The sequence below is a fragment of the Bos grunniens genome, chromosome 7 (assembly GCF_055505025.1).
Source record: "Bos grunniens cultivar Pamir isolate PY7600 chromosome 7, Bosgru_T2T1.0, whole genome shotgun sequence".
NCBI classification, from domain to species: domain Eukaryota; kingdom Metazoa; phylum Chordata; class Mammalia; order Artiodactyla; family Bovidae; genus Bos; species Bos grunniens.
This window is the reverse complement of record NC_141171.1, coordinates 26,484,242-26,507,973: the sequence shown is the minus strand read 5'-3', so window position 1 is coordinate 26,507,973 and position 23,732 is coordinate 26,484,242. Positions and strand designations below refer to the sequence as shown.

The following is a 23,732-nucleotide window of genomic DNA, read 5'->3' as shown; positions in this document are numbered from 1 at the left end:
ACAGGATTCACCATATACCTTTCAGTCCATCTGACAGACGAGTAATATAACACCTCATCCCAGCCTGGCCTACACAACCTTCATAGTCCTCATATGGGTCATGTTCTGGGATTGTATCCCCACCTGCCTAACAAATTTGATGTGGATTGGGGCCACTAGGCTATGTACGTGTTTCCTGGCCTTTCTAGGTATTCACTCCTTTTCATCTGGGGTACAGCAGTGGGTCAGAATAACCATGATATCCTGTCACGTGAGAGAGAATGTCAACCCCAGCATGATAAATCCATCCCTAAACTTGTCAGGGTTCTCTGAGAACCTGCCAAACCTCTCCTTACAGATTCCTAAGTCCCCCACTGAGAAGGGGACATGCACTCCAGTAATTGCTCTGTTCCCATCAGCTACTTCACGAAGGGCATAAAGGCCTGTGGGACAGAGGTGAGGGTGAACTTTGAACCTGATCCTGGATGACAGGAAGTTCCTCTACACGTTGCCCCAGAGGGATTAGTCTCTCCTTCCTGGTGTGATGGAGGAGATAAAGGGATATAAAGAAGCAAAGTTGGGATTGGTCAGAAGGACCCTGAGAAGTAGGTGGCTCCAGGGATGCAGATGGGGCTTGGTTTCGTCCCTGAGAGCTGGGGAAGGTTGAAAGGGGATCATCTAAGATGTTACAAGCGTTTTCTGATTTCCCAGGCTTTTGATTATAGGAGTCACATAGAGTGAGGTTTTGGTACAGGACCATGAATACTTGAATGTAGAGAACCTCAGTTCATTTTTCCCATCTTGTGACAGCAAAGATCCAATTGCAAAATGGTAAGTATCATATACTTAGCATGTTTCAGGTGACGGGGTCATTTCTTATTTACCAGGATTGCTCTTACCACAGATTTTCTCTTAGATAAGCTAGAGGGAAGGCAGCTTAATTAACAAAACATTGTCAAAGGACCACAGTATTGATTGTATAATAAAATCAGATCAACATCACCAAATAGGGACTTATAAATTATGAATCAAGTGGTTGTAAATGGGCACTTTCAAATTGTCTTTTGAGTAGGTTACATATTTCTCAGATATTTTTGTTTTAGGTTTTACCTGGGGCATTCAAAATTAGTGGGTTTCAGTGAGGTTTGCCATACGGTTTAAGGTTTAATGGTTTCTTTTAAGTCACAATAGGAAGGTCACATCAAGCAAATCATTTTTTTAGTATCTGCTAACACGTGGATGAGATGGCTGGATGGCATCACCAACACGTTGGATATGAGTTTGAGTGAACTCCAGGAGTTGGTGATGGACAGGGAGGCCTGGTGTGCTGCAGTTCATGGGGTCACAAAGAGTCGGACACGACTGAGTGACTGAACTGAACTGAACATGTTTTCTGTGGTCTTTGTCCTGGGAGTCTGATAGAAAGTAAGAAACAAAGCAAAGCAGATAGTTATAAGGGCCTTGTAGAAATGATACAGATAAAATTCAATAAAGGTTCAGAGAAAATAAATTTTTTGAGGGTCAAGGAGGACTTCATGGACTCTAAGTCTGATGGACCTATCATCTCCCCAGGCTGTAGACCTAATAATGGAAAGGATTTGTTATTGCCATTTTTATATTAAACAAGGTGAAGCGGTCATTTGTTTGAATGTTGGTGTTTTGGATCATAAAAAGTAGGTTTCTATCAATTCTCCTTCCTAATCAGAAAAGAGGGCTTCCTTGATGGCTCAGTGGTACAGAATCCACCTGCCAATCCAGGAGATGAGAGTTCAATCCCTGGGTCTGGAAGATCCCTGGAGAAGGAAATGGCAACCCATTTCAGTATTCTTGCCTGGAGAATCCTGTGGACAGAGGAGCCTGGGTGGGCTTACAATCCATGGGCTCCCAAAGAATTGGACACAACCCTAACTTATGCCAGGGCCAGGCAATGTTAGAGTAGTTTTTCTCTTCTCAGACTATTTTGAAAACTTTCCAGTGTTTAAGGATACACTGCAGAAATGTTTCTTCTGGCTTAGAAGAGGATTCTCGCATGTTGAGTTACCTGCAACCAATAAAAAGCCCTTCTAGAAGTGAAGTCTGGAAACATTTACCAGGAGGATTTTGTCCTATAATAAGTTTCCCTACACTGAAGATGTTTCTTGAGATTGAGCATCTGTGAAGTCTAGGATGTTGGCTGCTTGGAAGTGGCCAGTCCAATATGAAATCTGTCACAATGTCTGGGCTGTCAAAGTCTGAAGCAAAGAGGGTCCTGCTGCTGGTGCTGCTAAGTTGCTTCAGTTATGTCCGACTCTGCGCGACCCCATAGATGGCAGCCCACCAAGCTCCCCCGTCCTTGGGATTCTCCAGGCAAGAACACTGGAGTTGGTTGCCATTTCCTTCTCCAATGCATGAAAGTGAAAAGTGAAGGTGAAGTCGTTCAGTCGTGTCCAACTCTCAGCGACCCCATGGACTGTAGCCCACCAGGCTCCTCCCTCCCTGGGATTCTCCAGGCAAGAGTACTGGAGTCAGATCCTAGAGGTATAGAAAGGAACTCCTGGAAGAACCGCAGATGGGCACAGTGGGAAAATGCCACAGGGAATATTGCCTCAGGGGATTTTTTTTTTTCTTTTCACATAGAGTAAGCTGTGAGAGTAGGAAGTAGAAGAACCCCAAATCCTCCCCCCTATCTGTTTGGCAGCCAGGATAAAACTGGGGAAACCCTGATGATTCCATCTGACACAGGCAACAGTGAGTTTGAACAATGTTTACCGTGTAATTTAACATCCCAAATGAACCCAGTTAGTTTAGGATCTCTCTTTGGGATGCTCCAGGGGCCCCATGTGGCAACCATGAAGTGTTTTTGACATTAGCATTCCCTGATTCAGTTCAGTTCAGTCGCTCAGTCGTGTCTGACTCTTTGGGACCCCATGAATCGCAGCATGCCAGGCCTCCCTGTCCATCACCACCTCCCGGAGTTCACTCAAACTCACATCCATCGAGTCGGTGATACCATCCAGCCATCTCATCCTCTGTCGTCCCCTTCTCCTCCTGCCCCCAATCCCTCCCAGCATCAGAGTCTTTTCCAATGAGTCAACCCTTCGCATGAGGTGGCCAAAGTACTGGAGTTTCTGCTTTAGCATCAGTCCTTCCAAAGAAATCCCAGGGCTGATCTCCTTCAGAATGGACTGGTTGGATCTCCTTGCAGTCCAAGGGACTCTCAAGAGTCTTCTCCAACACCACACTTCAAAAGCATCAATTCTTCGGTGCTCAGCTTTCTTCACAGTCCAACTCTCACATCCATACCTGACCACAGGAAAAACCATAGCCTTGACTAGACGGACCTTTGTTGGCAAAGTAATGTCTCTGCTTTTGAATATGCTATCTAGGTTGGTCATAACTTTCCTTCCAAGAAGTAAGCGTCTTTTAATTTCACGGCTGCAGTCACCATCTGCAGTGATTTTGGAGCTCAAAAAGATAAAGTGTGACTGTTTCCACTGTTTCCCCATCTATTTCCTATGAAGTGATGGGACCAGATGCCATGATCTTCGTTCTCTGAATGTTGGGATTTAAGCCAACTTTTTCACTCTCTTCTTTCACTTTCATCAAGAGGCTTTTTAGTTCCTCTTTGGAATATCCTATAATCTCCAGAAACATGCGTCTTCCCAAAGCACAGTTCCTTTCCTTAATATGGTGCAGGATGTATCTAATAAACCCAAACGTCTTTAGTTTGCCTCTAACGAGAAAACAAATGTAGGTAAATGTAGACCTGTTTAGCAATTAATGTTCCAATATTTCATTTGACTTAAAATGACCTGAGAAGTCAGTGAATTTCTATCATTTAACTTAACTTAGTTTTAAGTTACCAAAATCTGGAGGGACTTTTAAGTAAATATCATAGGACAAGAGCTTTGCAGTAAATTCTATAGAAGTACTGAAAAGCTCTTATCCTACTTACAAGTGTAATCATACTGGGCAGTTTTCCTTCCTGACAAAGTTGATAACAGAAACAATATGTACTTAGTGATTTTCAGTAACCTAAGGTACAAGAAAAATATTATACTTAATGCTAATAACTCTAAAGACAGATCTGTATTAAATCCACAAGCTTAAGCTAGACAAGTTAATTTTTGACAAAGCCAGATATCTCATAGTTTTCCCACTTGAATGTAAAAGGCCTCCTTTTTTCTCCCTCAGTCTGGGGGACTCCAGGTGGACCGGGTGGTTTCTGAGAGTCCAGGCACAATAGTTACGTTGCAAAGGCAGAGGAGAAAGATGCAAGCTCCTCTCTTTTATTGTTTTGCTCTTTAAAATCCTACTAAGTAACCCAAGGCTGGAGTTTCAGGCAATGTAGGCTGTCTTTGCATTTCAAGACTTAAAAGCTCCACTGTGCCCACACTGTAGACAGAGACTTGCAGGAGCAGCTGGACAGACAGAAGTACATAAAACAAAGATCCTTTTAAAAACATGTACCAATAACAGAAGGTGGACATCCCTGGCGGCTCAGATGGTAAAGAACCCGCCTGCCAACGCAGTAGATGTGGGTTCTATCCCTGGGTCTGGAAGTTCCCCTAGAGTAGGAAATGGCAGCCAACTCCAGTATTCTTGCCTGGAGAATCCCAGGGACAGAGGCGCCTGGCGAGCTGCCATCCATGGGGTTGAAAAGAGTTCGATACAACTTGGCTTCTAAACAACAACCACTGCCAATGACAGAAACTTAAAGACACGAACAAGGAGTCTTCATGATGAAGGGGATGGGAGTGTAGGGGTGAGCACCAAGGGAGAGATAAAGGGAGGAAGGACAGAAAAGATTGAAAAAGAGAAAGAGGCAGGAAGAGAGAGATTGCCATTTCAATCCACACCCCTGTGGGTGTCTATTCAGGCACCAACCTGTGCACTTCTAGAAAGGGCGAGTGAAGGAGGGAGCACCCTGTCCACTGTCCCCCAGGGTGACCAAGCTCAGGAACCAGCCAGTTGTACGTCATCTGTGGGACTCTCACCTATGCATACACCAGTCAATAGAAATCTGCCGCCTCAGCTTGCTCCCAGGGGGGCTTCTCTTGGCAGCAGAAAAGTACAGATGAGAGAACTGGGGTGATAAGGCTTCCAGCCACTGCACGACATGAGGTTTGAACCGCTATCATTCTTGTAAATCTCCCATTTGGGAGAGACCAAGGTCTCCCCGGTGTGAGGGGAATCGCTCCCTGGTTACTTGTCACCCATCAGGGTGAGCCAGTCCCGGCCAGAGTGAGCAGGTCTCACAAGCTGAGAGGAGTGATTCTGAGGCTGTCTGACGTCCACTGTCTCGGATGGGTAGGACACAAGCTGGAGAGGACAGAGAGAGGAGAAGTAGAGAGATTTCAGGGGAGAGAAGGGGAAAATGGTGAGGGAGAAAAGACAAAGAGAAGGGGGAAAACCTTGCCCGAATGAGGGTAAGAGGCCAGGAGGGCAGACTTACCAAATGTAGTAAGTAACACTGAGACAAGAGAGTCAGGTGACAGCTTGTCACCCATGGGGAAGCTGCTTTCAAGTAGGCCCGAAGGTGCCCGGATCTTCTCCTGGGAAGGGGACAATCGTCCCTTTATGGTTACCACAAAGGATGTTACTGACCAGGGTTCTTGGCCTCCTTAATCAATAGAAATTGATAAGAGGACAGACATGAAATTCAGGCAAGGCTTTATTGGGGCCCTGCTGCAGCAAGGGAGCAAACACCAGTTTCCCTTGCTCCCTGAGGGGGCACAAGCTGGTCCCTTATATAGGGTGAGGGTTAGGGTGTTCAGGGGTTGGGCCAGAGGGCTGCCTTAGGTGGTTTGCCCACCCTTGTGCGGTGTCGTGTGCAGGGGCGGTGGGGGGCCATAAGCTGTACCCTGCTTTTGTTCTTGGTTCTTCAGACATGGCAAATGGGCTGTTGGGTCTTCTCTGTATCTTGTCCATAATTTTCCCCGGCTGTGTGTGTTCACAGTTATTTTTAGCCCCTTATAGTTTCTTTGTATTTTGTTGCGTTAGTATACAATATTTTCCTTTCTGACTTATTTCACTGTCTAAAATAGGCTCTAGGTTCATCCACCTTATTAGAACTGAGTCAAATGTGTTCCTTTTTATGGACCTTGACAGTTTGGAGGAATACTGGTCAGATATGTTGTAGAATATATATTCTCATGGTTCCTCAGGATTATGGGTCTTTGGGAGGAAGACTACAGAAGAAAGTGCCATTTCATCACATCGTATAGAGGGTAGACTCTATCAGCATGGCTTACCACTGTTGATGCCGAGTTTGAGCCAAGGTGTTTTTTTTTTTACGAGAGCAAATGGAAAAGCAGAATTGCCATTCACTGACCAGGAAGAGTATAAGCGGAGTGATTTTGGAAACATTAAGAGTTTTAATTAGCCTTCTGGTTAAATACCAAAAAACTAAAGCTACTGAATAGGTTAGAGTTTAGGAGAGAAGTTAATGGTTGAACATATGAATGGTGGAATCTCTGGATATAGATGCTATTTAAAGCCATGGACTAGATCACTAAGAACTTGAAAAAAGGGGTGCAGGGTTTTTTTTTTTTTTTAAGATTTCATCAGGAAGTTTTACTGCAAATGAGAACAGTTTTGGTTTTTACTTTTCCTGTTAAAACTTTTAATCTTTTTCCATTATTTCTGACTTTAAGTGAAATCTTCTAATAGCTCCGCATTAACTACGATATTTTCTATGCTATTTTGCATATGCTCTTTATTAGGTGAAAGATGCCTTCTAATTCTAGTTAACCAAGAACTATTGTGAATAAGAGTTGAACTTTCTCAAATGCTTTTTTCTGTATCTGTTGGTATTATAGACTTCCTGGTGGCTCAGATGGTAAAGAATCTGCCTGCAATGCGGGAGACCTGTGTTTGATCCCTGGGTTGGGAAGATCCCCTAGAGGAGCGAATGGCAACCCACTCCAGTATTCCTGTCTGGAGAATCCCCATGGACAGTAGGGCTTAGAGTCCATGGCGTAACAAAGAGTTGGACACAACTAAGCACATGGCACATTAGTATTATTAGATTGACTTTCTCACATTTAAAATTTATTAAATCATCAGTACATTCTTCTGAAATGGAACTATTCGTTCCATTTCGAGAGAACCTAGTTAATCACCATGTATATCACCATCTTATCATCATTCTTGTATCCTCTGGAATTCCATTTTGTAACATTTTATCTAGTACTTTTCATCTATATTCATGAATACAATGCCTTATTTTCTCATCTTATGTTGTTAGGAAAGTAAAAGTGTTAGTCATCAGTCGTGTCTGACTCTTTGTGACTGCATCAGACCAGATCAGATCAGTCGCTCAGTCGTGTCTGACTCTTTGCGACCCCATGAATCACAGCATGCCAGGCCTCCCTGTCCATCACCAACTCCTGGAGTTCTCTCAGACTCACATCCATCGAGTCAGTGATGCCATCCAGCCATCTCATCCTCTGTCGTCCCATTCTCCTCCTGCCCCCAATCCCTCCCAGCATCAGAGTCTTTTCCAATGAGTCAACTCTTCGCATGAGGTGGCCAAAGTACTGGAGTTTCAGCTTTAGCATCATTCCTTCCAAAGAAATCCCAGGGCTAATCTCCTTCAGAATGGACTGGTTGGATCTCCTTGCAGTCCAAGGGACTCTCAAGAGTCTTCTCCAACACCACACTTCAAAAGCATCAATTCTTCGGTGCTCAGCTTTCTTCACAGTCCAACTCTCACATCCATACATGACCACAGGAAAAACCATAGCCTTGACTAGATGGACCTTTGTTGGCAAAGTAATGTCTCTGCTTTTGAACATGCTATCTAGGTTGGTCATAACTTTCCTTCCAAGAAGTAAGCGTCTTTTAATTTCATGGCTGCAGTCACCATCTGCAGTGATTTTGGAGCCCAGAAAAATAAAGTCTGACACTGTTTCCACTGTTTCCCCATCTATTTCCCATGAAGTGGTGGGACCGGATTCCATGATCTTCGTTTTCCGAATGTTGAGCTTTAAGCCAACTTTTTCACTCTCCACTTTCACTTTCATCAAGAGGCTTTTGAGTTCCTCTTCACTTTCTGCCATAAGGGTGGTGTCATCTATGACTACATAGACTATAGCCTTCCATGCTCCTCTGTCCATGGAATTCTCCAGGCAAGAATACTGGAGTGAGGAGCCATTTCTTTCTCCAGGTGTCTCTGATGATAAAGAATCTGCCTATGATGCGGGAGATCCACGTTCAATACCTGGGTTCAGAAGATCCCCTAGGAAAGGGAATAGCTACCAACTGCAGTATTCTTTGGAGAAGGCAATGGCACCCCACTCCAGTACTTTTGCCTAGAAAATCCCATGGACGGAGGAGCCTGCTAGGCTGCAGTCCATGGGGTCGCTAGAGTCGGACACGACTGAGCGACTTCACTTTCACTTTTCACTTTCATGCATTGGAGAAGGAAATGGCAACCCACTCCAGTGTTCTTGCCTGGAGCCTGGTGGGCTGCCGTCTATGGGGTCGCACAGAGTCGGACACGACTGAAGTGACTTAGCAGCAGCAGCAGCAGCAGCAGCAGTATTCTTGCCTGGAGAATCCTATGGAAAGAAGAGCCTGGTGGGCTACAGTCCATGGGGTTGCAAAGAGTCTGACAGGACTGTGTGACTAATGTTGTTCGGAAGTCATAATTAACATCTGTCTCAGAAATCACTTAGCAATCCTTCACTTGTCAGGGAAGGAAACTGAAGCTCAGAGAACTCAATGCAACTCCAGAGTTGCATTGTTAATTAGTGGCAGTATTAGATTTCTAGTCAGATGTGCTTTCCACCTTACTCTGATGACCTGCTCAGCAACAGTTCTAAAAGAATGCCAGTGGGAAGACACCAAATGGCTATGTACATGCTTTTGGGTTGGTATGTGATATGTGAACTAGGGGGCTTTCCCAGTGGCTCATCAGTAAAGAATGTGCCTGCAATGCAGGAGACATGGGTTCAATCCCTGAGTTAGGAAGATCCCCTGGAGGAGGGCTTAGCAACCTGCTCCAGATTTCTTGCCTGGCAAATCCTACAGACAGAGGAGCCTGGCAGGCTATGATCCACTGGGTCGAAAAGAGTCAGACACAACTGTAACAACTGAGCATGCACACATGTCACCTAGAGTCATTTATCTGCTAGGCTGTCTTTCCAAAATTTCATTTCTAAGCCTTTAAGAAAATGCTGAATTGCCAAAAGAATAAATACAAGTTTTGAGCTGTAATTATTGCTTGAAAATGAATGTGCTTATTAAAAACAACTGTGTTGTTTTTCCTTTTTCTTTTTTCTAAACTATGATGTAAAACCTAGAGGGGAGAAGTGGAGTGTTCTTAAATTCAAAGGTTTGAGAAGCACTACTACAGGTATAAATATTTAGGAGTTATTAGGCATTGGAAACAACTAGTTAAAATTATGCAAACTTAACTTTGTAAAAATACAAGAGTCTAAAAAGATTTAGAATCTTTTGTAGTATTATTACATATTATCAGTGTGGTTTTTGTATTCTTTTTTTTTTTTTTTTTAACCAGAAAACTCATTTTACTTGCTTGGTTTCTTGTTTAAAGTAAAATTTCAGATTTTCCAAAGGAAGCATATTTGTTCTGCCTCCTACATGATTATTTTTAGCAAAATCTCATTTAGGGGAGAAAAGGAGATGATTGTAAGTGTTTTATGCAGTGTATGTTCTATGCATAGATCTTCATAGAAAATTCAAATCCATTCAAAAAAAAGTTTATAGAGTACTCACTCTGTGTAAGCATTTGAATATACTGGGATTCTAAAGACAAAGTTATTGCCATCAAGGAACTTATAAATGAACAGTGAATATAGACACAACCAACAAAAATGCAATGCACAAAGATTTATAATGGAAGAAAACTTTGAGCTGGTTCTTGAAAAATGAGGAGTGGCTCAGACAGTAAAAAGAGTCTACTTGCAATGTGGGAGACCTAGTTTCAATCCCTGGGTCAGGAGGATCCCCGGGAGAAGGGCATGGCAGCCCACTCCAGTATTCTTGCCTGCAGAATCCCATGGACAGCAGAGCCTGGCAGTCGTCTGGGGTGGCGAAGAGTTGGACACAACTGAGTGACTAAGCATATCACAACACAAAAAGGGAAAAAGGCATGTCAGGAAGAGGGAGTGAACAGAGCAAAGGGTTGTGAGGTGGCGGATCCTTGAGGCTGGTGCCTGGGGATGGAGGAAGATGCAGAAAGACAAGAGTCTGGAAAATAAAAATGAGTTTCACTGTTGATGTTTCACTACTCTCTTAATTCATCCCACCATCTCCTTCCCCCACTGTGCCCACAAGTCTGTTCTCTATGTCTGCATCTCCCTTGCTGCCCTGCAAAAAGGTTCATCAGTATCATCTTTTTAGATTCCATTTATACACTAATATATGATATTTGTTTTTCTCTTTCTGACTTCACTCTGTATAACAGGTTCTAGGTTCATCCTCCTCATTAGAACTGACTCAAATATTATGGCTGAGTAATATTCCATTGTATATATGTACCACAGCTTCTTTATCCATTTGAAAGGCTGCTGCTGCAAGCCACGTGTTACATCGGGATACGTGACCTCCGGAGGAGAGGATTTCAATCCAGGGTCAGAGATGAGGCTTGACTACTTGCAGCTTTTTGTGTAGCAAAGTTTTATTAAAGTGTAATAGAGATAGGGAAAGCTTCTGACATAGACATCAGAAGGGGAAAGAAAGAGCGCACCCTTGCTAGTTTTTAGCAAGGCATTTTATGTCTGTTGGAGAGCTTCTAATCAGATAAAAGAAACACCTCCGGGTTGAGGGAGTTTCACCAGGCCCCTCTCGCACAACATGTGTTTTTGAGATAGGATGGCATGATGTGTGTCATCCCCAGTCATAAAGCAATTGACAGGAAAACTGGTGTGTTGAGCCATTATCAGTCCAAGGTTTGAGAAAAGAAAAAAAGAGGTTAGTCTTAGGAAGAAGTAGTTTCATCAACAGAGAAGGGAAAAAAATATGCATGCCACTTGCAGTTTATTTCCTCCTGCTGCTTTGGGACCTCTGGCCTTCTTACCCGTTATTTTCTCACATTCATATGTTGATGGACATCTAGGTTACTTCCATCCCAGCGATTGTAAATAGTGCTGCAATGAACATTTGGGTACATGTGTCTCTTTCAATTTCAGTTTCCTCAGGGCATATGCCTAGTAATGGGATGGCTGAGTCATATGGTAGTTTTAGTCCTAGTTTTTTTTTTTTAAGGAATCTCCATACTGTCTTCAGTAATGGCAGTATCAATTTACATTTCCACCAACAGTGCAAGAAGGTTCCCTTTTTTCCACACCCTCTCCAGTGTGTATTGTTTGTGGATTGTTTAGTGATGGCCATTCTGACTAGTGTGAGGTGCTATCTCACTGTGGTTTTGATTTGCTTTTCTCTAATAATGAGTGACGTTGAGCATCTTTTCATGTGTTTATTAGCCATTGTATGTCTTCTTTGGAGAAGTGTCTGTTTAGGTCTTTTAGCAGGTGGCTTCTTAACCACTGGACCATCAGGAAAGGCCTGATAAGTTGAGTTTTTAATATTTTACCATGCAAGCAATAAGGAGACAGAGTGTTTTTATAAATGCATGTTTTTTTTTAAAGATTCATTTATTTTCTCTTTTGGCTGTGGTAGATCTTCATAGCCACACGCAAGCCTTCTCTAGTGGCGAGTAGGGATTACTTTTTGAGGCAGCATGCAGGTTTATAATTGCAGTGGATTCTCTTGTTACGGATCACAGGCTCAGTAGTTGCAACTTGCACACTCTAGATCACTGATTCAGTAATTGTGGCTCACGGCCTTAGTTGCTCTGCGACATGTGGGATCTTCCCAGACCAGGGATTGAACCAGTGTCCCCTGCATTGCAAGGTGGATTCTTAACCACTAGACCACCAGGGAAGTTCCTATAAATGTTTATTTTAGGAAGGTAAGTTAGTTCGTTGAAGCAAACTGCAGTGGTGATGATTGTGGTTGTGCAGGCAAGGGGCAGTTACTGAATTTCCACACTGTAACTCACATGTGCAGAGAGTACCTCTTTACCAGCTCTGTAACTAGCATAAACACAAAATTTATTGTGTAAAGTGGAACACTTTTGAGAATAAAAAGCGGTTGCTTTTACTAGTTACGCTGGGAATACAGTCGTAAATTGGGAGTGTCCTTGGCAAATTGAGAGGTTGAGTTACTTTGTAACTAGACGAAGTTTTCTTTCCTGAAAACAAACAAGCACATCAAACTTTTATTTGGAAATTACAACTCAGACTCACCTAAATAAAAATCTTTTCAGTTTAAAATAGTCATTGTTGGGTGAATATTGAGACAATTTAAAAGTCAAACAGTAACACTTACACAGAGATTACTGTGAGTCTGGCGCTGTTCTAAGCACTTGCCACATATTTAGTTATTCAATCCACAAGTAAAAGACCGAGGAAAGTATTAATACAAGTTCTCAGTTTATAGGTGAAAAAAATCCAGACACGGTGATTTTAGGTGAATATGCCCAAGGCCAGCTGTTGACTTAGCAGGTATTGGCGGCAGCATTCAAGCCCAGGGCATCTGGTACCAACATCTGTGTCCCAATCTTCCTCACACTGCCTCTCAGACTCTTGGTCATGGCTTGCTTGCCTCCAAAATTTGAATTCTGGATAAACAAAGAGTAATTTTTTGGTATAGGGTATGGCACCCCTGGTGGCTGAGATGGTAAAGATTTCTGCCTGCAATGCAGGAGACCCAAGTTCGATCCCTGGGTTGGGAAATTCCCCTGGAGAAGGGAATGGCAACTCAATCCAGTATTCTTGCCTGGAGAGTTCCATGGACAGAGGACCCTGGTGAGCTACAGTCCATGGGGTCACAAAGAGTTGGACATGACTGAGTGACTAACACACATGTTACATGCAGTGTTTGGGACAACCTTCCTCATTCCTAGTTGCCAAAGGCACTTCATATCCTCTTTTATAGGAGTTGGGTGTGGGCATGAGACCTTGAGCTCTATGCCTTGGCCAGTACCCTAGAAACATCCACTGACATGTCTTTCATGGCTATACAACTCACAGACTGCTCTCTCAGTAGAGCCCATGTTGTCTCAAACAGATTCAACTCTGTCTCTAGTCCCAATTGTGCAGTAGATGCTCAGAACCTCAGCCTGGTCTCCTCTCCACCTGGAGAAACACACATCCATATATTCACATGAACAGTACAAACTTTATGGACTGTTTTAAGACTATATATAGATCTGTTAGCTCTGAACTGAGCTAGGAAAAAGCCTCAACTCAAATGGGAAATAGTTTGGTTTGCTTTTGTTTTTGAGCCAGAAAAACAAAATTCTACTATAGCACTGTATATCTCATAGTAGCTCAGAAATGAACTCTATTATGTATTAGAGACTTCCTCTAAGAAGAAATTTGATGAATTATGCTAGTAGCCCAGGTGGCACTTTTGGTAAAGAATCCACCTGCCAGTACAGAAGACGCAGGAGACATGCGTTGAATCCCTGGGTTGGGAAGATCCCCTAGAGGAGGAAATGGCAACCCAATCCAGTATTCTTGCCTGGAAAATTCCAGGAAAAGAGGAGCCTGGCAGACTACAGTCTATGGGGCTGCAATGAGTCGGACATGACTGAGCACAAGACAAGACTACTAGCTAAAGCCAAAAGACCCAAGTAGTTTGTTGTCATTAAGCAATATTTTTCCCTGGACTACCCTCACTGCCCTTTGTCTAAGAACATACCTTCTAACCCATCACCTCAAAATTAGGCAAGGATTTGGGGGTAGAGATAAAGAATTCTGAGTTCTAATTCCAGGTCTACACACAATTCTCAGAGCCTTAGTTTTCTTATTTCTAATATTGGAATAATAGTAATAATATCTGACATACAAGTTCTTTTGAAATTCAAGTGAAACGTGATGAGTAAAACATATTACGAATGCAATTCAAGGTTAATGTCAAAACTCATTTTATAATCCTGTTTATTTGGTTAACTCCTGTCTCTCATGACCCATATAGTGGGTAGAACAGTGCCCTTCACAAAAAAGATATGTCCACAGGGAACTTGTGAATAGGAGCTTATTTAGAAATAGGGTCTAGATCCTCAAGGAGCTTTAGATGAGATCATTGTGGATTTAGGGTGGGTCCTACATGCCAAGTGGGCCTTACAAAGCATCACTACGAACAAAGCTAGTGGAGGTGATGGAATTCCAGTGGAGCTCTTTCAAATCCTGAAAGATGATGCTGTGAAAGTGCTGTACTCAATATGCCAGCAAATTTGGAAAACTCAGCAGTGGACACAGGACTGGAAAAGGTCAGTTTTCATTCCAATCCCAAAGAAAGGCAATGCCAAAGAATGCTCAAACTACCGCACAATTGCACTCATTTCACACGCTAGTAAAGTAATGCTCAAAATTCTCCAAGCCAGACTTCAGCAATATGTGAACCGTGAACTTCCAGATGTTCAAGCTGGTTTTAGAAAAGGCAGAGGAACCAGAGATCAAATTGCCAACATCCACTGGATCATGGAAAAAGCAAGAGAGTTCCAGAAAAACATCTATTTCTGCTTTATTGACTATGCCAAAGCCTTTGACTGTGTGGATCACAATAAACTGTGGAAAATTCCTCAAGAGATGGGAATACCAGACCACCTGACCTGCCTCTTGAGAAACCTGTATGCAGGTCAGGAAGCAACAGTTAGAATTGGACATGGAACAATAGACTGGTTCCAAATAGGAAAAGGAGTATGTCAAGGCTGTATATTGTCACCCTGCTTATTTAACTTATATGCAGAGTACATCATGAGAAACGCTGGGCTGGAAGAAGAACAAGCTGGAATCAAGATTGTGGGAGAAATATCAATAACCTCAGATATGCAGATGACACCACCCTTATGGCAGAAAGTGAAGAGGAACTCAAAAGCCTCTTGATGAAAGTGAAAGTGGAGAGTGAAAAAATTGGCTTAAAGCTCAACATTCAGAAAACGAAGATCATGGCATCCGGTCCCACCACTTCATGGGAAATAGATGGGGAAACAGTGGAAACAGTGTCAGACTTTATTTTTCTGGGCTCCAAAATCACTGCAGATGGTGACTGCAGCCATGAAATTAAAAGACGCTTACTCCTTGGAAGGAAAGTTATGACCAACCTAGATAGCATATTGAAAAGCAGAGACATTACTTTGTCAACAAAGGTCCGTCTAGTTAAGGCTATGGTTTTTCCAGTGGTCATGTATGGATGTGAGAGTTGGACTGTGAAGAAGGCTGAGCGCCGAAGAATTGATGCTTTTGAACTGTGGTGTTGGAGAAGACTCTTGAGAGTCCCTTGGACTGCAAGGAGATCCAACCAGTCCATTCTGAAGGAGATCAGCCCTGGGATTTCTTTGGAAGGACTGATGCTAAAGCTGAAACTCCAGTGCTTTGGCCACCTCATGCGAAGAGTTGACTCATTGGAAAAGACTCTGATGCTGGGAGGGATTGGGAGCAGGAGGAGAAGAGGATGACAGAGGATGAGATGGCTGGATGGCATCACTGACTTGATGGATGTGAGTCTGAGTGAACTCCAGGAGTTGGTAATGGACAGGGAGGCCTGGCGTGCTGCGATTCATGGGGTCTCAAAGAGTCAGACACAACTGAATGACTGAACCGAACTGAACTGAATTACATGCTCAGCTGGTAGAGAATCCACCTGCAATGCAGGAGACCTGGGTTTGATCCCTGGGTTGGGAAGATCCCCTGGAGAAGGGAACAACTACCCACTCTAGTATTCTGGCCTGGAGAATTCCATGGACTGTATAGTCCATGGGGTCATAAAGACTCGGACATGACTGAGCGACTTTTACTACATGCAATGACGGGCCTGTTTATAAGAGAAAGGCAGACAGGAGAGAAGGCCATGTGGATACAAAGTCAGAGACTGGAGTCAGGCTGGCATGATCCAAAGAATAGCTGGCACCCCTCAAGCTGGATGAGATATGGAAGAGCTCTCAGAGAGGCCCTGCCTCTCTTCCAGTTCTCTAGAACTGTGAGAGAATAAATTTCTGTTGCTTTTAGCCAACCAGTCATGGTAATTTGCTTTGGAGGTCTTACAGTCACATCCAGTCCATCAGGAAATCATGACAGCTTAACCTTCAAAAGGTGTCCACACCATGTACTCCCTCCCCTGCCTGCCCCATTAGCTATACTAAGGCATGTGTGTGTGCTCAGTCATGTCTGACGCTTTGAGACCCCACAGACTGTAGGCTGCCAGGTTACTCGATACTCTAAGGCAGCATCACTTCATTGTGATCATTCTGCTTTTGTCTTTGCACCACCACCCCCTTCACAATTCTCAAACAGCAAACAGAATACGACTTAAAATGGAAGTCAAATCTTATCTGTCCTCTGCTCAAAACCTTCCACTTGCTTCTCATTTCTCTCCAGATATAACCCAAAGGCCTTAAGATGGCCTCCAAGGCTGGCTACCATCTGGCCCTGCTATCTCTCTGACCTCATTTCTAACCACCGTCTTAGTCCCAATTTCCTTCTTGTTCTACAGACATGCCAGGCACCCTCCCTCAAAGCCTTTGGGTGTTCTTCCCTCTGTTCAAAGAATCACAGGGCTGCTTCCCTGCGATCTCAACTAAAATCCTACCTACTCAGAGACGCCTTACACTTCTGGCCCATCCAAGGTGGCCTCCCCCAGTTATTATGAAGATCACATTACCCCATTGACTTTCCTCAAAGTGCCCATCACAAACAGTACTCACTTTATTTTTCTGCTCATAGCCTGCCTCTCCCTTGAGAAGATCTGCCTCTCCCTCAGTGTAAGGATCTTGTCTGTCTTGTTCATTGCTACTTTCTAGTACTGATGCTCAGGACATTGCAGACACTAATAAATATTTGTTGATTGAATGGAGAAACCAACAGTTCTTACAGTTATTAAGGGTGTTGACCAAAAAGGATGGGAGATGGTAACTCTTTTCAGCACCACCCCAAACAGCACTCTATGGAGAGTAACCCAGACAGCCACCTACACACATTCTCCGGGGACAAGATAAGAGTCACCACCTCAGGGACCAATCCATTGAAGCTGCAAATCATTTTGTCTGAAGTTAGGGCACAGTTAAACAGTATTAACTCTTTAGTGAGGTATTTTAAAATGCTTTTAGCTGTCAAGTCTGAGAAATATATTAATGCTAATTCTATAGATGAGTTCCTGAAATAATTTGAAAATAAGGTAAACAACAGTTGTTTATGTATTTAACACTCAGCAGCTTAAAAAGTGCTTTTGTGTGTCTTATTTTGATTCTCTTACCTGCTTAATTAGAGATGGCAAGTATTCTTATCTTACAGATAGAAATAGGGAGACTCAAAGAGAATGAGCGATCTGTATAAGGTAACATGACTGCACAAGCAACACTAGGGCAGTCGGGACTCAAACCAGGATTTCTGATCGCAAATTCTTTATATTCCACCATTGTACTGTATTGATTGATTGATTTAGGGTACATTATTGAGCACCGACCTTCAGGACCTGTTTTAAGTGCAGCACATAAGGTTAAGAAAGTGGATAATTTTCGATTTTCCATTAAAAATATGTGTAATACATGAACTTGGGGAAAATCAGTATAGTATCTGCCACCCTGCTCTCTCTCTTTCCGGAAGCAACCGCTCTTATCTAGAAATCTTTGAAAATACAAAGGATAAGTCTGTTTTGGGAGCGAAGTTGCCTGGAGGCGGCATGCCCTTGGGTTGGGGGGAGGTAATCGCCTTCCCTGGGGGCGGCCATGGAGTAAGTGAGTAAGTAAGAGTAAGTGAGCTACACCCAATAACAAGGGTTCCATTCTCGCATGCTGAGGTTGAGTACTGGAAAGGAGGGCAGTCGTGTTTCTGGAGTGGGCAGCGCCCGCCCTGGTTGCACGAAGATCTTTGGACCCAGGTGCTCCAGCAGGTTTAACTGGCGGAGGCCTCTGGGGGCGGGGCTCTGGGGGGCGGGGCGTGGGGCGGGACTCAGCACGGGGCGGGGCGGCGCGCCGGGGACGTGGCAGCCTCAGGGACAGGCGCCTCCGGTGGCCATCTTGGAGGCGGGCGCGCGCGCTGCAGGGTCTTACCTGCGTCTTGCTCGTCTTCTCACAGCAGTAGTCTTACACCCAGCCTGTCTAGCCTCCACTTTTCATTGCCACGCAGACACTATCTCGAGCCTGCAGGTAAGCGTTAGTCCGGCAGCAATACGGGTGCATGTGGGCGACGGGATGGGGCTCAGGCGCCCAAACCAGCGCCCAGGGGCGCCTTGCCTGCGAGGTGGGCGGGCCGGCGGGGCCGGGAGGCGAGGGTCGCTCAGAGCTCCTCACTGGTACAGTCCAGGCTCCCGCTGTTGGAGCGTCCAGAGTTCAGCCCAGGCACCGGTAGGCTTCATGAAGCAAGCATTCCCGCTGTGGATTTTGCGGAGAGTGCGGCCCGGGGGTCTTGGCAGGTTCTAGGGTCCACTCCCCGGACCCACACCGGCGCCCCCGGGCTATTTGGCTCCACCTTCCACCGCGCTGGCCAGAGGGGAGAGACCGGAGGCAGGCGACCTTGGCCCGGCCCAGCCCGCCTGGAGACGTGGCAGAGCTTGGGGGGAGGCCGCTCCCTCCTAGGAGACTCCCGGGTCAACAAATGGGGGTGGGCACTAAAAAGTAGCTTCTTTAACAGTGGGTTCCCCCATAGATGCCTAGCGCCACTCAGGAGGGCTTTTGCACTCTGCTGTCTCTTTGTTCATTTCTGGGGCCTTCTTCGAGCAAATTTGAGGGATAGCCTGTGTCCTGGATTGGCAGAATTTGTCCAGTTTAAGAGTGTCGTTGGAAGTAGTTCTTAAGAGACAGCATGTATCTTTCTTCGAACATGACACATTTTGACATTCCAGTCTTTTTCCTTTACAGCCGCTGTTTGGTCAGTGAACATTTATAGAAGTTATTTTTGGGATCAGAACTGGGAATACAGAGACAAAACTCAGACCTTCCTGCAGAAGTGCTCACTAAAGGGTAGTAGAGAGCATCTTTTGAACCGGTAGCACATCAACAGTAGTAATCGTTTTTAATAAGATTTTATGTTTATCAGAGGTTCAGTAGTCCATCTCTTGCATCTTTATAAGTAGCCACCTTTAAGAGAAAATCCAGGGCACAAGAAAATTGGAAGAGCAGAGTGCATCCAGAAACGGACCCAGTTTTCCAACCCATTTCCATCACTTTTTCTTTAATGCTGATACATTAATATACTTTTTGTGTTGAGACTAAGCATTAGAACCTCTCCCAACTCTGACATTTCCCTGTTACTTTTATCACAGTAACTTTTCTTTTGTAGATGGTATTATAGTCCCTGGTGGCTCCATGGTTAAGAATCCTCATACAGAAGACTTGGGTTTGATCCCTGGGTGGGCAAGATCCCCTGGAGGAGGAAATGGCTAGCCTGCAGAATTCTGGCCTGCAGAATTCCGTGGACAGAGGAGCCTGGTAGGCTACAGTCCAAGGGTCACAAAGAGTCAGACACTATTGAGCACATTGTTTATGAATCCAGGATTTACCCAATATTGTTGTTAAGCTAGTTCTCAAACAGTCTAGCTTTTAAAGACAGAAAGAAATTGACCAATATTCCATTTTATGGGTTGTATTCATTGTACAAGTTCGTTTGCAAGTGCATTCAGTAATGTTTATCTTTAAATTTGACTCCCACAAATCACTTTGAGGATTGGTAGCATTTGTAGTAGGAAGATGAATAACCAGTGGAAAAATGAGATGAAAAGAGATAGCTTTGTTAGGGAGTAATAAAGTCCCCAGAAGATGGTTCTGTCCCATATTATCTACCTTTGATCTGTTGTTAAGTCACTGAGTCATGTCTAATTCTTTTCAACCCCATGGACTGCAGCATGCCAGGCTTCCCTGTCCTTCACTGTCTCCCAGAGCTTGCTCAAACCTATGTCCATTGAATCAGTAATGCCATCCATCCATCTCATCCTCTGTGCTCACCCCTTTCTCCTCCTGCCTTCAATCTTTCCTAGCCTCAGGGTCTTTTCCAGTGAGCCATCTGTTTGCATCAGGTGGCCAAAGTATTGGAGCTTTAGCTTCAGCATCAGTCTTCCCAATGGATATTCAGGGTTGACTTCCTTTAGGATTGACTGTTTGGATCTCCTTGCTGTCCAAGGGACTCTCAAGAGTATTCTCTGGTACCATGATTCAAAAGCATCAATTCCTCGGCATTCAGCCTTCTTTATGGTCCATCTCTCACATCTGTACATGACTACTGGAAAAATCATAGCTTTGACTATCGGACCTTTGTTGGCAATGTGATGTCTCTGTTTTTTAATACACTGTCTAGGTTTATCATAGCTTTTCTTCCAAGGAGCAAATGTCTTTTAATTTCATGGCTGCAGTCACTGTTCCACAGTGATTTTGGAGTTGAAGAAAATAAAATTTGCCACTGTTTTCACTTTTCCCCCATCTATTTGCCATGAAGTGATGGGACCAGATGCTATGATCTTAGTTTTTTGAATGTTGAGTTTTAAGCCAGCGTTTTCACTCTCCTCTTTCACCCTCATCGAGAGTCTCTTTAGTTCCTTTTCACTTTCTGCCCTTAGGGTAGAAGGGCATCTATACATCTGAGGTTTTTGATATTTTGATATTTCTTTCAGCAATCTCAGTTCCAAATTCTGCTTCATCCAGCCCGGGCCTTTCACATGATGTACTCTGCTTATAAGTTTAATAAACAGGGTGACAATATACAGCCTTGACGTACTCCTTTCCCAATTTTGAACCAGTCCATTGTTCCATATCCTCTTTTAACTGTTGCTTCTTGACCTACATACAGATTTTTAAGGAGGCAGGTAAGGTGGTCTGGTATTTCTGTCTCTTTAAGAATTTTCCAGTTTACTGTCATCCACACAGTCAAAGGCTTTAACATAGTCAATGAAGCAGAAGTAGATGTTGTTGAATGAAAGGATTTTGCCTGTTGGGATCTCTGCTTCCTACTTCCTGCCCATAGATCTTTCATCTACACTCAACAGCAAAACTTTTAAAAGTGTTGTACGTATTTGCTTTACTTCCTACCTCAGTCCAGTTGAAACCGGTTGCTATCTTCACTCCATTTTGGAAACAGCTCTCACTAAGTTTTAACTCCAGTTTGGGAAATCTGTTCACTTTTTCATATATCATCCTATTTGGCTTCTCTGCAGCATTTGATCAGAGAAGGCGATGGCACCCCACTCCAGTACTCTTGCCTGGGAAATCCCATGGATGGAGGAGCCTGGTAGGCTGCAGTCCATGGGGTCGCGAAGAGTCAGACACGACTGAGCGATTTCACTTTCACTTTTCACTTTCCTGCATTGGAGAAGGACCTGGCAACCCACTCCAGTGTTCTTGCCTGGAGAATCCCAGAGACGGGAGAGCCTGGTGGGCTGCCGTCTGTGGGGTCACACAGAGTCGGACACTACTGAAGCGACTTAGCAGCAGCAGCAGCATTTGATACCGTTGCCTTGAAACACTCTTCTCTGGTTTTTGGACACCGCTGCCTTCTGGTGTTTTGCCTGTTTTTGTGGTCTTTGCAGGTGTTTTTTTCCCCTCCTTGGCTATTCTTTAAGGATTCGTTGAGCCGTCTTCTTTTTTCACTTAGTCTTCTCAGTTTATCTCTTTTCAGCACATGACTTTAGAGATTATCAGTGAACTGACGAAGCCCACATTTATGTGGTTTCTGAGCTGCAAAACAAGTCAGCTGTACTTGGTTGTTTCAAGGAGTTTGCACTTGGCATGTCCAATATTAAATACTCTGTAATCCCTTCTTTCCCAAAACATCAGACAGCACTTTGACGTCCTCCAGTGTCCCTTATCTTATTGAATGGCACCACCATCTGTCCAGGTGTGCACGCCATGCCTCTCCCTTTTCTGGACCCCATATCCAGTCTATTGCTGGGTCTTACCACTTAAACATCTCCTGAGTCTATCCACTCTTCTCCATCTCCACTGTCATAACTTTAGGCTAAACCAAAGTTTTTCAGCCTTGGCATTATTGGTGTTTGGGGCCAGATAATTCTTGTGGGGACTGTCCTGTGCATTGTAGAATTTTTAGCTGTATCCCCAGCTTTTACCTACTGGATGCCCCTAATACTCTCTAATTGTTTTTTTTTTTTTTTTAATATTTATTTGGCTACACTGGGTCTTAGCTGTGGCATGCGAGATCGTTCTTTTCAGTGAATGGGTTTCTCTGGTTGCAACGTGCGGGCTCAGCAGTTGGAGCGTGCACGCTTAGTTGCCCTGCCGCATGTGGTGATCTTAGTTCTCCAACCAGCGTTCGAACCCACGACCCCTGCACTGGAAGGCAAATTCTTAACCATTGAACCACAAAAATGTCTTCAGTTCAGTCGCTCAGACGTGTCCGACTCTTGGCGACCCCATGAATTGTAGCACGCCAGGCCTCCCTGTCCATCACCACCTCCCGGAGTTCACTCAAACTCAGTCCATCGAGTCAGTGATGGCATCTAGCTACCTCATCCTCTGTCGTCCCTTTCTCCTCCTGCTCCCAATCCCTCCCAGCATCAGAGTCTTTTCCAATGAGTCAACTCTTTGCATGAGGTGGCCAAAGTACTGGAGTTTCAGCTTTACCATCATTCCTTCCAAAGAACACCCAGGACTGATCTCCTTTAGAATGGACTAGTTGGATCTCCTTGCAGTCCAAGGGACTCTTCAAGAGTCTTCTCCAACACCACAGTTCAAAAGCATCAATTCTTCAGCGCTCAGCTTTCTTCAGTCCAACTCTCACATCCATACATGACTACTGGAAAAACCATAGCCTTGACTAGACGGACCTTTGTTGGCAAAGTAATGCCTCTGGTTTTTTAATATGCTATCTAGGTTGGTCATAACTTTCCTTCCAAGGAGTAAGCGTCTTTTAATTTCATGACTGCAGTCATGAAATTACTGCAGTCATCCGCAGTGATTTTGGAGCCCCCCAAAATAAAGTCTGACACTGTTTCCACTGTTTCCCCATTTATTTCCCATGAAGTGATGGGACCAGATGCCATGATCTTCGTTTTCTGAATGTTGAGCTTTAAGCCAACTTTTTCACTCTCCACTTTCACTTTCATCAGGAGGCTTTTGAGTTCCTCTTCACTTTCTGCCCTAAGGGTGGTGTCATCTGCATCTGAGGTTATTGATATTTCTCCTGGTAATCTTGATTCCACCTTGTGCTTCTTCCAGCTTCAGACACTGCCAAATGAGCCCTGAGGGGCAAATCACCCTCTCCACTCCCTGTTTGAGAATCACTAGTCTAGAATGTTATTTGAAATACTTCTGTATCCTTCTTAAGGGTCTCCCTGTGTCTGTTCTACGTAGATGCCCTATGGCATGGTCTGCATTCTTTGGTCAGAGGAATGTTTTCAAAACACAAATATGAATTGCCTAAAGCAGCCTAAATGTCCTTCAGCAAATAAATGGATAATCAAACAGTGGTACATCTATAAAATGGCATAGTTTTCAGCAATGAAAAAGAACCAACCGCCGATCCATCCAACGGCTTGGATGGATCTTGAGAGCACTCTTTTGCATGAAAAAAGCCAATTTCAGAAGGCTATATGCAGTATGGTTTTATTTTTGTAACATTCATGAAATGAGAAAATAGAGAACAGTTGTTTGTCAGGGTGTATGGCGGATGAGAGGGTGTAACCAAGGAACAGCATGTGGGAGTTTGTTTGGGGAGATGGAACAGTTCTGTGTCCTGATTGTGGTGGTGGCTCCCTGAGTCAGTGCATATGATGAAATGTCATAGAACTGCATACAG

The 23,732-nt window shown here is 44.1% G+C and overlaps 1 protein-coding gene across 4 annotated transcripts in view; it reads left to right on the top strand.

Annotated features, from left to right (window-relative positions):
* The window catches only part of PRRC1 (proline rich coiled-coil 1), a 114,353-nt gene that overhangs the window by 49,502 nt on the left and 41,119 nt on the right, over positions 1-23,732 (top strand). For 3 of the 4 annotated variants that reach the window (XM_086410498.1, XM_086410500.1, XM_086410501.1), the window contains exon 1: positions 18,008-18,139. The exons of the other annotated variant lie outside the window; for it this stretch is intronic. The gene's annotated coding sequence lies outside the window, so the exon portion shown is untranslated. Of the gene's footprint in view, positions 1-18,007; positions 18,140-23,732 lie in introns of those variants that run through there. 4 annotated transcript variants of the gene reach the window in all.